Genomic DNA, 10,980 nt, shown 5'->3' with positions numbered 1-10,980 from the left:
TATAAGTAACCCCAGTCAAGTTCATTGGCTCATAAGTTGGACTTTGGTGGTATCTGTACTTTGGGTGAGGAGACCTGTGTGCCACGTCTCCCCAGGGATAGTCTGTAACCCAACCCCTATCAAGCCCGTGGCGCAGCACCTTATGAGCACTGTCCAAGAGCAACCGGCCTATCACAGTCCTAGAAGGTAAAGGGGGGCGGCAGAGAACATGATAAAAACAGGTGGCTAATGTATTTATTAAAGGCCAGTTTAAAACTCCTAAAAGAAGACAGAGGTGAACCATATGATTTTACAGTGCTAACAAAAAAAATCTTTTTTTTTCTTCCCCAGCTTGTATTCAGAATAGTCAGAGGCACAGAACCCAGAGAACAAAATGCCAGCTTGTTACAGACAGGGCTGCTTGGGGAACATAGCTTAGGCCGGCAGAGCTGATCCCTGTGGTGCTGAAAACAGACATCTATAAGCCCAGCCCTCCCCTGAAGCTTGTCAGGGCTGTCTTCAGGTGCTTGCCCCGCTTGCAACCCTTCCTCCACTCTTACCAGTCAGCTCCAGCTCTGATGGAGACCTCCCCTTTCCCAACAGAGGCACAAGCAGCTATCTGCCCCCCCCCCCCCCCCAATCCAGGGTGGTGGTGATCTTTCCTGAGGAAGCTAGTAGAAATTCAAGTCAGAGAAAGAAATATGCTAGTTTTCCTTCCTTTTCAGAAATCATTGTAGAAATGTAAGCCACCTTCAGTGCAGGCTCTCATCTTAACTAGCGTTATATGATGGTGTGCATCCCTTCAGCCTCATGAGTGTTAAACAACATTGAGGGCATACTTAATGAACAAGTTTCTATTTGGCTTTCTCCAAATTTCTGTGTGAAGTATCTGAGCGTGCCCATGAAGCTGCATGCAGCACAAAGAGAGGATTCACGCCTTCTTGGTCATTGTAGATTCCTGTGGCTGAGCACCCATGTTGTGTGCTTAAAAAGATATAATAGTCATAGGTAATACTGATTAGGCGATTTGTAGGTATCAAAGCACATCATTTAATTGCCTCCTTTTCATAAGTAAGTGCTGCAGTCACTTTAGTGAACCACATCTTATAGAAGGGGAGACTGAGGCACAGAGAGATGACTTAGCACCCCTGCCCCATACATGTCTGAATCTTCACTTAAGCATGTGAAGAGCATCTCTCCACTCGGCACGCACTTGCTTGAAACATTGCAGTTTTCATCAGACACCGGAGAGACAGCTTTTCTCCTACCCTAGGGAGGATTAGGAGTCCATCCTGGATTGGTCCGTGCCACAGGAATCCTGAACCAGCATGGATCCAAAATGGTCTTGTGTCTGCTTTCCCCCGGACTGTGTTACCTATGTCATGCTCTTACAAATCAGCTGCCAGCATCTGCCTCCATCACAGAGGTCAAGCTTTCTTCAAGATGACTTCCTGCCCGGCAGAATTGTTGTGGAAGATCATTCTCTGATCAATACTGCTGCTATCTTCGGGAGGGCTGGACCTGCTTACAAGGAATTATCATAGGTGGGCTTTTGATTCTTGACATTCCTTCTCTCATGGAAAGAAGGGGTGGTGATGAGGGTTATGGGATGGTCACCTGGGTATCCAGTCCCCTCTCCCAACCAATTCTGCTCTAATTGCACGTGGCCTTGAGGTCTCGGGAAGGACTAGAGGAGGGGACCTCATTTACACTGCCAAGAGTCATCTCTGTTGAATACAGACAGTCTAGTGAGGTGCTTTAAGGTCTCCTATGCTCCTGCCTGTAACCCCTTCCCCACTGCTCTGTAAGTAAGGTAACAAACTCACCAGTTCTTCAGAGTGAACTTTGGTGGAACCATGACTTGGTTTGCTTTGGGATCTAAGAAGGAGAGGTAGAACTTGTTTACAACTCTCCCAGGGGAAGACTTTTAGCAGCAAGAAGCCAATTGGCTCAATGCTTTTGATGAGTCTCCATCCCTATTTGGTAATTCTCCCCTGTCCCAGGCTCTGTGTACGTACGCTCATAGGTGAGCCTTTGTTCTTTTTTTCCTATACACGAAGCCTAGATTTTTTATCCAGAGAAATTACAGTAGCCGCATTATCGGTGCTTTTACATTGGTTCTCTACGTTCCAATTTTCACAGCATGACAGAAAGAGCCATGTAACCCCATATAGCCTAATACGTCACATTATAATAAGGAAGTACCAAGCTTAAGAAACACAAGCCCTTTATAATCTGTAGTAAGCTGGCCTGCTTTTTGATTCAGAGGGGTAATGTGCATCTCTCTTAGGACTTGCTGGCCACTAAAAGCTGCTCTGCTCCCAAGATCCCCTGGGAACTATGGTCCCCTAAAAGCGGCTTTTGATCAATGATGAAGACTTGGCATTTCATCACTCCAGCTCTGGGGCATGCCAGGAACTGGCTTCAGAACTCCCAGTGTAGTGAGACTCCAGTTGGTAACTGGTTTGTTAACACTGTCTCCTTCCCTTGCTGGCTGGAGTACTCTGCTCTGATGCTACCTGCATTTGAACTTGGATCCTTAGCTTAGTCCTCTTCTCCTTCATTCCAATACATAGAACTGATCGTGGGACAAATTACCACAACCCCCAACCCCAAGTACAGGCAACCTCTCCCATGTACTCTAATCTAGCAACAGTGAGGTCAGGACAGGATTGCATCCTGCATGAGTCTGAATCTGCTGCTCGGCACCCTGATATTCAGAGTCAGGGGTTCCATGACTTTGAGTGGCAAGGATCCCTGGGAATGACTGGATAGATGGATGGATAAATGGAGGTGAAACCAAAGCTGAGAATTCTCATCAATGCTGGGCACAGACTGCATGAAGTTGGTAGAGAGGAGAGAATGCAGGAACATGGAGATGCCAAGCCTGAGCCAAGAAAGTTGTTTTGCTATGGAATATATTATTTTTGCAGGTTGCTATAGTTACCGCTGTGAAATTAAAAATTAAAACCTTGTGAAAGAGAGAGGGTTGACTGAGATGAGGCAGTTCCTTGACAGGCTGAGTTATTTATCTTTTCCCCATGTAACATCTGGTTACGTGCTTGCAAATTTATTTTTAATTCAGGGCTCTAAAAAAGATTTTGCATTGATATGCCATGCAGAAATGAATCACTTGGGAGAGAAAGATTAGCGGGTAGTATCCAGTGGCAACTGGTGACCTCTGGTGTGTCCCCTGGCCTTTGCCTCTGCTTCTCAGGCAACCTCTAGGCATCAGGGTATGACTGGCAAGCATCTGGAACTCCTGCCAATCAAGCAGCAGCCGTAACCATGGCTCCCAGATACAGAGCCTTGCTGGAGGCTGATTTTGGTTCCAGTGACTCTGACCATGAAGATGAGCATAGCTCCAGGAAAGAGGCTGTGAGAGTCCCCCCTCTTCACTCTGGTCCCCAAGCTGTGAAACCCTGTTTCAGCTAGGATCTTGGGGCGGGGGGGGGGGCTCTGAAGCAGATTCTCAGAGAGTCCACGCTTGTGGTTTAGTAGAGATGACGCTAGCTAGACCTAGGAGACATGGAGTCTGGGTCCAGCCCAGCCACTGCAGGCTGTGTATGCTTATGAAATCACAACACTTTTTGATCCCCATTCACCCACTTCTTCAGGGAGCAGCTCGAGTCTGCAGTATCCCCTGAGCCCATCCTTGAAGTCTCAGGAGTCATTCTTGTTTCTCCCTCTCACCCAAAGAATAAGGTTGGGATCCTAGGGTGGGCTGCCCCAAGAGTCTCCTCAATTTTGTCCTACCTCAGGCTTCTATCCTGGGTGTTTCCCACACACAGAAATCTCTTCCCTCGTGTTCCCAGGTCTCCCTTCTCTGCCTCACCAGGGCTTTGCCACACCCACCCGGCAGACCTCTGCTTCCCACTTCTGCACCCATCCTGGCTAGGCTATCCAGCTCCTGATGGCACGGTGTTGGGTTTTGTGCTCTCTCTTGCCTGCATCAGCCAGTTACCAGCTGTTCCTCCTCGTGATGGATTAAAGCTTTTCCCCAATGCATTGTTACAGTGGCTGTGCTTGTGGTTGCTGCTACTAATCCTTTACCATGCCCCAATTTAAACTTCAGTACACATCTACACGTATGTACAGAAAAAAATGTACCTATATAAGGTTTGGACCTCTCAGGCATCCCCTGGGTTCAGCAGATGACTACTGTAGTATATAGTCTTCCTGCCTTCCTGTTGTTCATATCCTGTCATTTGTCTTGGTCTCAGCTTTGTCCTCTATATCCAGAATAGGGTCTACTGTCTACACAGCACAGGAGTTAATGTTTTTGAGTAAATGAATGAATGCAGTGAGAGAATAAGGGAGACACTTCTCACTCAGTACTGAGTATTCCTTATTATCAGAAAGTGCTTTAGATTAGTGACTCTTTCAGCTGTGCAAGATCACTTTTAATACTTTCCAGTTGGGTCCCCAGTGTCCAATATGGGCACAATACACTTCTGTCTCAGTTAGGGTTTCCATTGCTGTGAAGAGACACCATGACTAAGGCAACTCTTATAAAGGACAACATTTAATTGGGGCTGGCTCATAGGTTCATTGGTTTAGTCCATTATCATTAAGGCAGGAGCATGGCGACATCCAGCCAGGCATGGCTCAGGAGATGCTGAGAGGTCTACATCTTCATCTAAAGGAAGCCAGGAGCAAATTGTCTTCCAGGTAGCTAGGAGAAGGGTCTCAAAGCTCACCCCCATAGTGACACACTTCCTCTAACAAGGCCACTTCTCCTAATAGTGCCACTCCCTGAGCCAAGCATATTCAAACCAGTACAACATTTATAGAACAAACCAGTTTCCATGTCATGCTTAAAGCATCTGATCAGATGTTTTAATGTTTTGTCTAATAATAGAAGGGAGCCAAGTCATTTGGCTCTGTCTGTGGTGGCAAAGGAGACCCCTTCCCTGTGTGTTGACTTCTTTGAGTCACTGACTTCCACCTTGGGACCTGAAGAAGTGCCTCCTCATCCCCATCCCTATCTCTATCCCACCCCCACCCCCACCCCTATTCTAGCCCCATCACTATCTCCACCCCACCCCCACCCCCATCCCAGCCCCATCACTATCTGCACCTCACCCCACCCCCCTATCCCAGCCCCATCCCTCATCCACACTCTCAGCTTACCCAGCATTTTGCTGAGTCTGAATGATGCTGGGCTAGGTAGACCGGCAACCAGGAGAGGGATTTCCTATCAACAGCAGACACAGCCTGGACTTTGTGTCTTAGAAACATCTTAGCTGCTGTCATTCTCCACTGAATCTGACAGGGATGAAGTGGGAGGATCCGGGAACATTTTGTGGGCAGACAGATCCAAATTTCTTGACAGGTCTGGACTCATCAGCCAGGTTCCCCACATGAGCATGCTCCAAAACTCATGGCTGAAACCCTGGGCTTGTGTGCTCATTGGAGGATGAATAACTAACTAGCTAGCCGTGCCAACAGCTGATGTAGAGGGTGCCTTGTGTAGCTGGCAACACGGTGTCCCAGCTTGACTCTGGTTTTTGGGAGGGGCTGTTGTTCCTGGTAGCTAATTTGGTAGTGCTGAGAGCAGCAGGTCTCCTGATTGAGGTGGCTGCCTGTATGGCTGATCCAGTGAATAGAGGCAGGGTGGGCTAGGGGAGAGTGTTTCCAGAAAAATCAGGGACAAATCGAGTTGCCTTTTGGTCAAGGGGGTGACCTTAAGGATCTGGTCTTAGCTCCTTTCCATTCCTCATCTCTTCTGTGCTATAGCAACTTGCTATCCACCATTACTACTTGAGGAGTAGTAAGAAGATTTGGATCCGTAATACAAGCTCTGAAGTGCCTTGAAAATGGAAGGGCACAGTCAGGGTAATCTCTTGTTCCCTTCCTCATTGTCTGCTTGGCTCTAGGCTTTGAGCTCTGGCTAGAAGGACTCTACTGTGCTGTGACTGGTATGGCTTTAGGAGTTGACTTGTGCTCAAGACAGGGGTGACTGTGGGCGGGGAGATGGAGAAAGGACAGACAAAGACAGACACATGGCACATCTACAGAAGGCTAGGTCAGGTAGCCCTATGCTGTAATGAAGACACGCAAACAGTAGCCCAGAAACTCGGCGCATTTATTTATACAGCTGAGCAGGGAAGTGGATTTATTGTACATAGCGGAACGAAAAGACAGATTTAGCTAATCTTGGTAGGGGGTCTCTATAGCAGACCAGTCTCAGGCAATAAACATCCAGGGGGAGGAAGCTGCTGTTGACATTTCCCACTGACAACATCTGCACGCAGAGGAGGAGGAAGGCCTTACCATTTCCCTGAACCTTATTGGGAAAGGCTTTGCCATTCTCCTGGGTCTGAGGCATTGGGTCCTTGACATTGTCACGTTCACGTCCACAACACACGTTCACTCGGAACTCTATCTGCTCCCCACACTGCTGGCTCTGCTCACCTGTCAGCACTGGGATGAACTTGACATCATCCTTCAGAGCTTGTCTAGTCAGCACAAGAAGGATGTGATGATGGGAACTGTGGGCTAGGCCGGATGTTTGCTCCAAGTCTCTGGGATGCAGTCTCAGGATCCTGGATATTTCACAGCAGGTGGGTTTAGGGCAATATCCTTACTTCATTCTTCAAGAGTTTGTTCATGTGATCTTGCTAGTGGCTAGCCACTATGTGGCCCAAAGAACATGGCATAGATGCCTTTTCTGAGCTTGGTCCAAACCAAGTCCTGATGCTGGTACATTTGGACAAGGAGAAGATTGCACATATATGTGGGAGTATGATTGTGTGGAGAGATTGGCTTTGGGCTTAAGAAGGTCTTGTGTCCTATTAAGGTCCTGCTCTTGGGAAATTTAGGAATAAATACCACACAGCTATAAGTAATATACTTATATCACTATATAAGTAATAATTCTTTCTACTTATGAGTATTTTAATACTGTAGGGCTATAATCTGTTTGCTCTGTAAAGCAAGGAAGTCTAAGGTAGGACACCTGTGGCCAGTGTGACACTGACGTCACTGGGGACCGAGGCTCTGTTTGCCATCTGTTCTATGTCTAACAGGTAACTTGCTATCTTCATTCTTGGTGCTTTGCAGTTATAAAATGGCTTGGGGGATGGGTCTCAGGAAATGCACCCCTTTTCTGTGCAGGAAATAGAGGGGAAATAAATGTTGCTGAAGGAGCTTTGTAACTCACAGTAACACCCGACTATACATAAATCTTACTGGCTAGATCCATGCCATGTACCACGCCTAGTCAGAGGGAAAATGAATGCTGTTTCTCTGAAACCACTAAAACAGGAGCTTTTAGCTATGGGAAGGCAGCTGTGCACACATGGTAACTCCCTGGACGTGCAAATCTTCTTTGTCTATGAATGCTGATAATTTACACTTCTGTAAAGAAAACCCACCTACCTCTAATAACATATGATCAAGACATGAGCTGTGTAGGCTACAGTCCCACTCTGCCAAGTGCCAGCTGTGGTGTCTCAGCTCCTGTATCCTCTCTGTGTCTCTACTTGCTTCACTGTAAAATGGAGAATTGTTGTTCCCCAATGGAGGTGTTTACCAGGATGAAAATAAGAAAAAAAAAATGAAAAAGAAAAGGTTCCAGAAAGAAAGTTGAATCATGTCTGACCTGTTTTGAACATCAAAGAAAAGTCGATGCAATCACTATTGTTATCTCTTTGTGACTTCAACCACCACGGTGATGAGGTTATAGAGAAAGATCACAATTGTTATTGTGATTGTGGTCCCCAATGTGAGTTTTTTTCCTGTGGCTAGAAACAAGGCCTAGTGTCCTAAGGCATGGCCCAGCTCTGCCTGACCTGTTGGTGGCTTCAGACAAGCCCCATTGGCAGCTAGGTACTCCCTTGATAGGGGAAGAGTCTGGCCCCACCAGTGGTCTGAAATGCCTCAGGTATAGCCTCCGCCTCTGGTTTGAACCCTACTGTAGAGGACTGGGAGGAGGGGAGGCCCTGATAAAGCTGGAGGCCTCTCCCTCATGGGCTGAGGTCTCTCTGCTCAGACACCTCCTTCCTATGTCTGGTTCCTGGCTCCTTCTCCCTATATTCATTCTCTCCTGACACTTCCTTCTGAGACTTTTTTTCTTTCACAGCCTACTTCCTGTGGTGATAGGCCAAGCCTTGGGGAGGGGGTCCCTCTGGGCTAATGCCCACAGAGTCCTAGGAGGAGCAATGGGAGGGAGGGAGGGAGGTATTTTCTGGAAGGGTGACTAGGAGGCTCTTCTGTCCCCTAAAAAGAGCTTGCCTCCTCACTTCTGGTGATCAGCAAGCTCCCATTCCTTTCGATGCCTCAGTTTCCCCACCTGTTCAACTGAAGATCTGAGAAGACTGGGTTTGGATAACTAGGCACGTGTGACACCTCAAGACAGTATCTGAAATGCACTGTCCTCACACTGACCCTTGATATAGGAAGGGGACAGAGTCCATAGGGCTCCAAGTAATTCTATCCCTGCACCACTAGGCAGGGCAGCTGGTCTTTGTCTACTTCTCACACAGCATCGAGTGAAATTTTCAACACAACATTTTAACTCCAACATTAAAATGAAGAGTCTGACAGCAGTAACCAGCAGGTATAGATTTACCACGTGCCGGGCATTTTGCTAAAATGTTTCACACATATTAATTTATGATGTAATCCTTCAGTAACGCAGTGAGCAAAGCACTATTAATAGCTTAAATTTGAGTAACGAGCAATTGAGTAACTTACCCAAGGCGGCTCAGCAGATCAGGGAATCTGAGAACAGCCCACTTGGCTCTAAACTACCGCTATTTGTTTGTTTGGGGAGGGTGGGGGAGGGTGGTTAGCTCATCTTTTCTGATGTTGGAATCTTGTTTGCAGCATTCTCTCCAAATTCTTTGCTTGGCTTTGGCTTGTACACCTGCAGGGACGGAGAGCTCACTACCTCCCTGGGGAATCTAGTTCTAGCAGCATCAGTATGAAAACACTCCCTCAAGTTTGTGGAGTGCTTAATAAGTCTTCAAGACTCAGAGTGGTTTCCTGGGAAACCGAGCAGCTTGCTCAGCCCCCAGGGACGTGGTGTGGTCTGGATTACAAGTGAAAAAATTTAGAAGGAGCCAAAACCCTCACATTTTGTTGCCACAGGAGAGAGGGCACATTGTGGACCCAAACGCAGAGACTTATTATGTGAGATGCTCCAGCCTTGAGCTTAGTCCATTATGTGCTGCTGTGCAGAATCCTGCAGATTGGCTGATTCATAAATAGGGACGTTTGTTTGGAGCCTTTGTGGTGGCAGCCATAATCTTGGCAATCAGGAGTAGAGGCAGGAGGATGATGAGTTTGAGGCTCCACCCTGAAGGCTAGTCTGAAGAAACTCAGGGATGTAGATGGGACCTTAGCACAGTGTGTATGAAAGTATCATCTTCAGCATTGCCAGACGAAAGTTGACTTGGCTTATGGGTCTAGAGCAGGGGTTCTCATCCTGTGGGTAGAGACCCCTTTGGAGGGTCTCATGTCAGATATCCTGTATATCAGATATTTACATTGTGATTCATCACAGAAGAAAAACTACAGCTATGAAATAGCAACAAAAAATCATTTATGGTTGTGGGTCACCAGAACACAAAGAACTGTACGAAAAGGGTCACAGCATTGGGAAGGTTGAGAACCACTGCTCTGTGGGCTATGAAGACCACAGTCAGGGAATTGGCCCTCTGATGGATATCTTCTAGCTGCTGCCACAGAAGGAAGAAGGACGAAAGAAAACATGCCCATGTGCACTCAGACGATAGACAGACAGACGACAGGCAGACAGATGAGAGCACTAGATGGAATTCTTGTTTCAATGCTTGCTTTCTCAATATTCCATGCAGGAGTGACACTCTCATGATGCTAACATTTGGCTCTGCCTCTGATGCTGTGACAGGGGGATTACAGATCATGCTTCTTAGGAGATTCCTGCAAGTCATAAGACTAAGCAACATCTTCACTTGTGCCATGGCCTTTACAAGGCCAGCTTCTTCAAAGGGTTGAGATGAAGGCGGGATGAAGGCTGTAGACCATCACGCATAAGAAGTGCCAGGCAAAGCTAGATACTCATGTTCCCTGGTATTTTGGTACCATCAGCTGTTAAAATCCATCTTTTCATGCCGTTATTTCTGACTTGGTCAATTGCTTGACCATACAGCAAATGAAGCCAGGATTTTGACTCTTGGATCCCGTCTATCCTGTTCGGCATATAGAAGAAGTCTCAGGGGAGAGGAGGAATTTGGGCATCCCAGTTAGCTGGTGGCCTAAAAAGTAGTTCTATGGAGCAAAGTAAAATGTAATTAATCAGTCCCATGGGCTATCTTAGGAAATATGAGGTTCCAGATCAAATCCAGGACCTGGGAAGTTGGCTCCTTGTCACCAAGCTTCCTAGAGGTTGCCATTGTGGGGCCACACAGTATTCACCCTGATGTCTAGTTTTGCGTGCATTGCACGAGGAGTGTCCACGCTTAGTTCTGAGACATGGAATATGGGAGAACGCCTTTTGTTTCAACATTGGACGACATGGGTGCAGGAACACGACTGTGCCTGAGTGGGTCCATGGAGGATGCAGACTCAGGAAGCACAGGTGACCTGGGCCCAACTGCCCTGTGTATGTGATCTCTCTGAGACCCTGTTCCTTCATACGAAAGATAGAGATGGGGCTGGCCAGAGACTTAAAGGTGAGACGTGCAGCTAATTAGCTGGAAAAGTTGCCAACTCTGAATTTGTCTTAACCGTATTTACAAATTTGGCCATTTGACATCAGACCCAGACTCCCTCTTTCTCTCAAAAGGTGAGAAGACTTTACTCACTTGGAACTGCTTTCTTGAGAAAGGAAGCTGGGCATGTTGGGCTGTTGAAGCTGCTCTCTGATCTACCAATCTCTTGGCAGCCACCACTGGGAGAACTCAATATAGAGACCAGCCCTTTTTCTCCAGACTCCCCTTCCTTTCTGGGTCTGGAGGCAGCTGTGCTGGCTCAGGGACGAAGGTTCTAGAAGAGGAACCTCCCATTCCCTGG

The 10,980-nt window shown here is 47.2% G+C and overlaps 1 long non-coding RNA gene across 1 annotated transcript; it reads left to right on the top strand.

Moving 5' to 3' along the window:
- The first annotated feature begins 327 nt into the window (after window positions 1-327).
- Window positions 328-4,054, top strand: Gm14041. The gene is made up of 3 exons (XR_374976.3): window positions 328-502; window positions 1,253-1,523; window positions 3,795-4,054. It is a non-coding gene; the product is annotated as a predicted gene 14041 (long non-coding RNA).
- Window positions 4,055-10,980: the final 6,926 nt, after the last annotated feature.

Source organism: Mus musculus, chromosome 2 (genome assembly GCF_000001635.26).
Source record: "Mus musculus strain C57BL/6J chromosome 2, GRCm38.p6 C57BL/6J".
NCBI classification, from domain to species: domain Eukaryota; kingdom Metazoa; phylum Chordata; class Mammalia; order Rodentia; family Muridae; genus Mus; species Mus musculus.
Note: the sequence above shows the minus strand (reverse complement) of the source record. Positions and strands in the feature narration are given on the sequence as shown.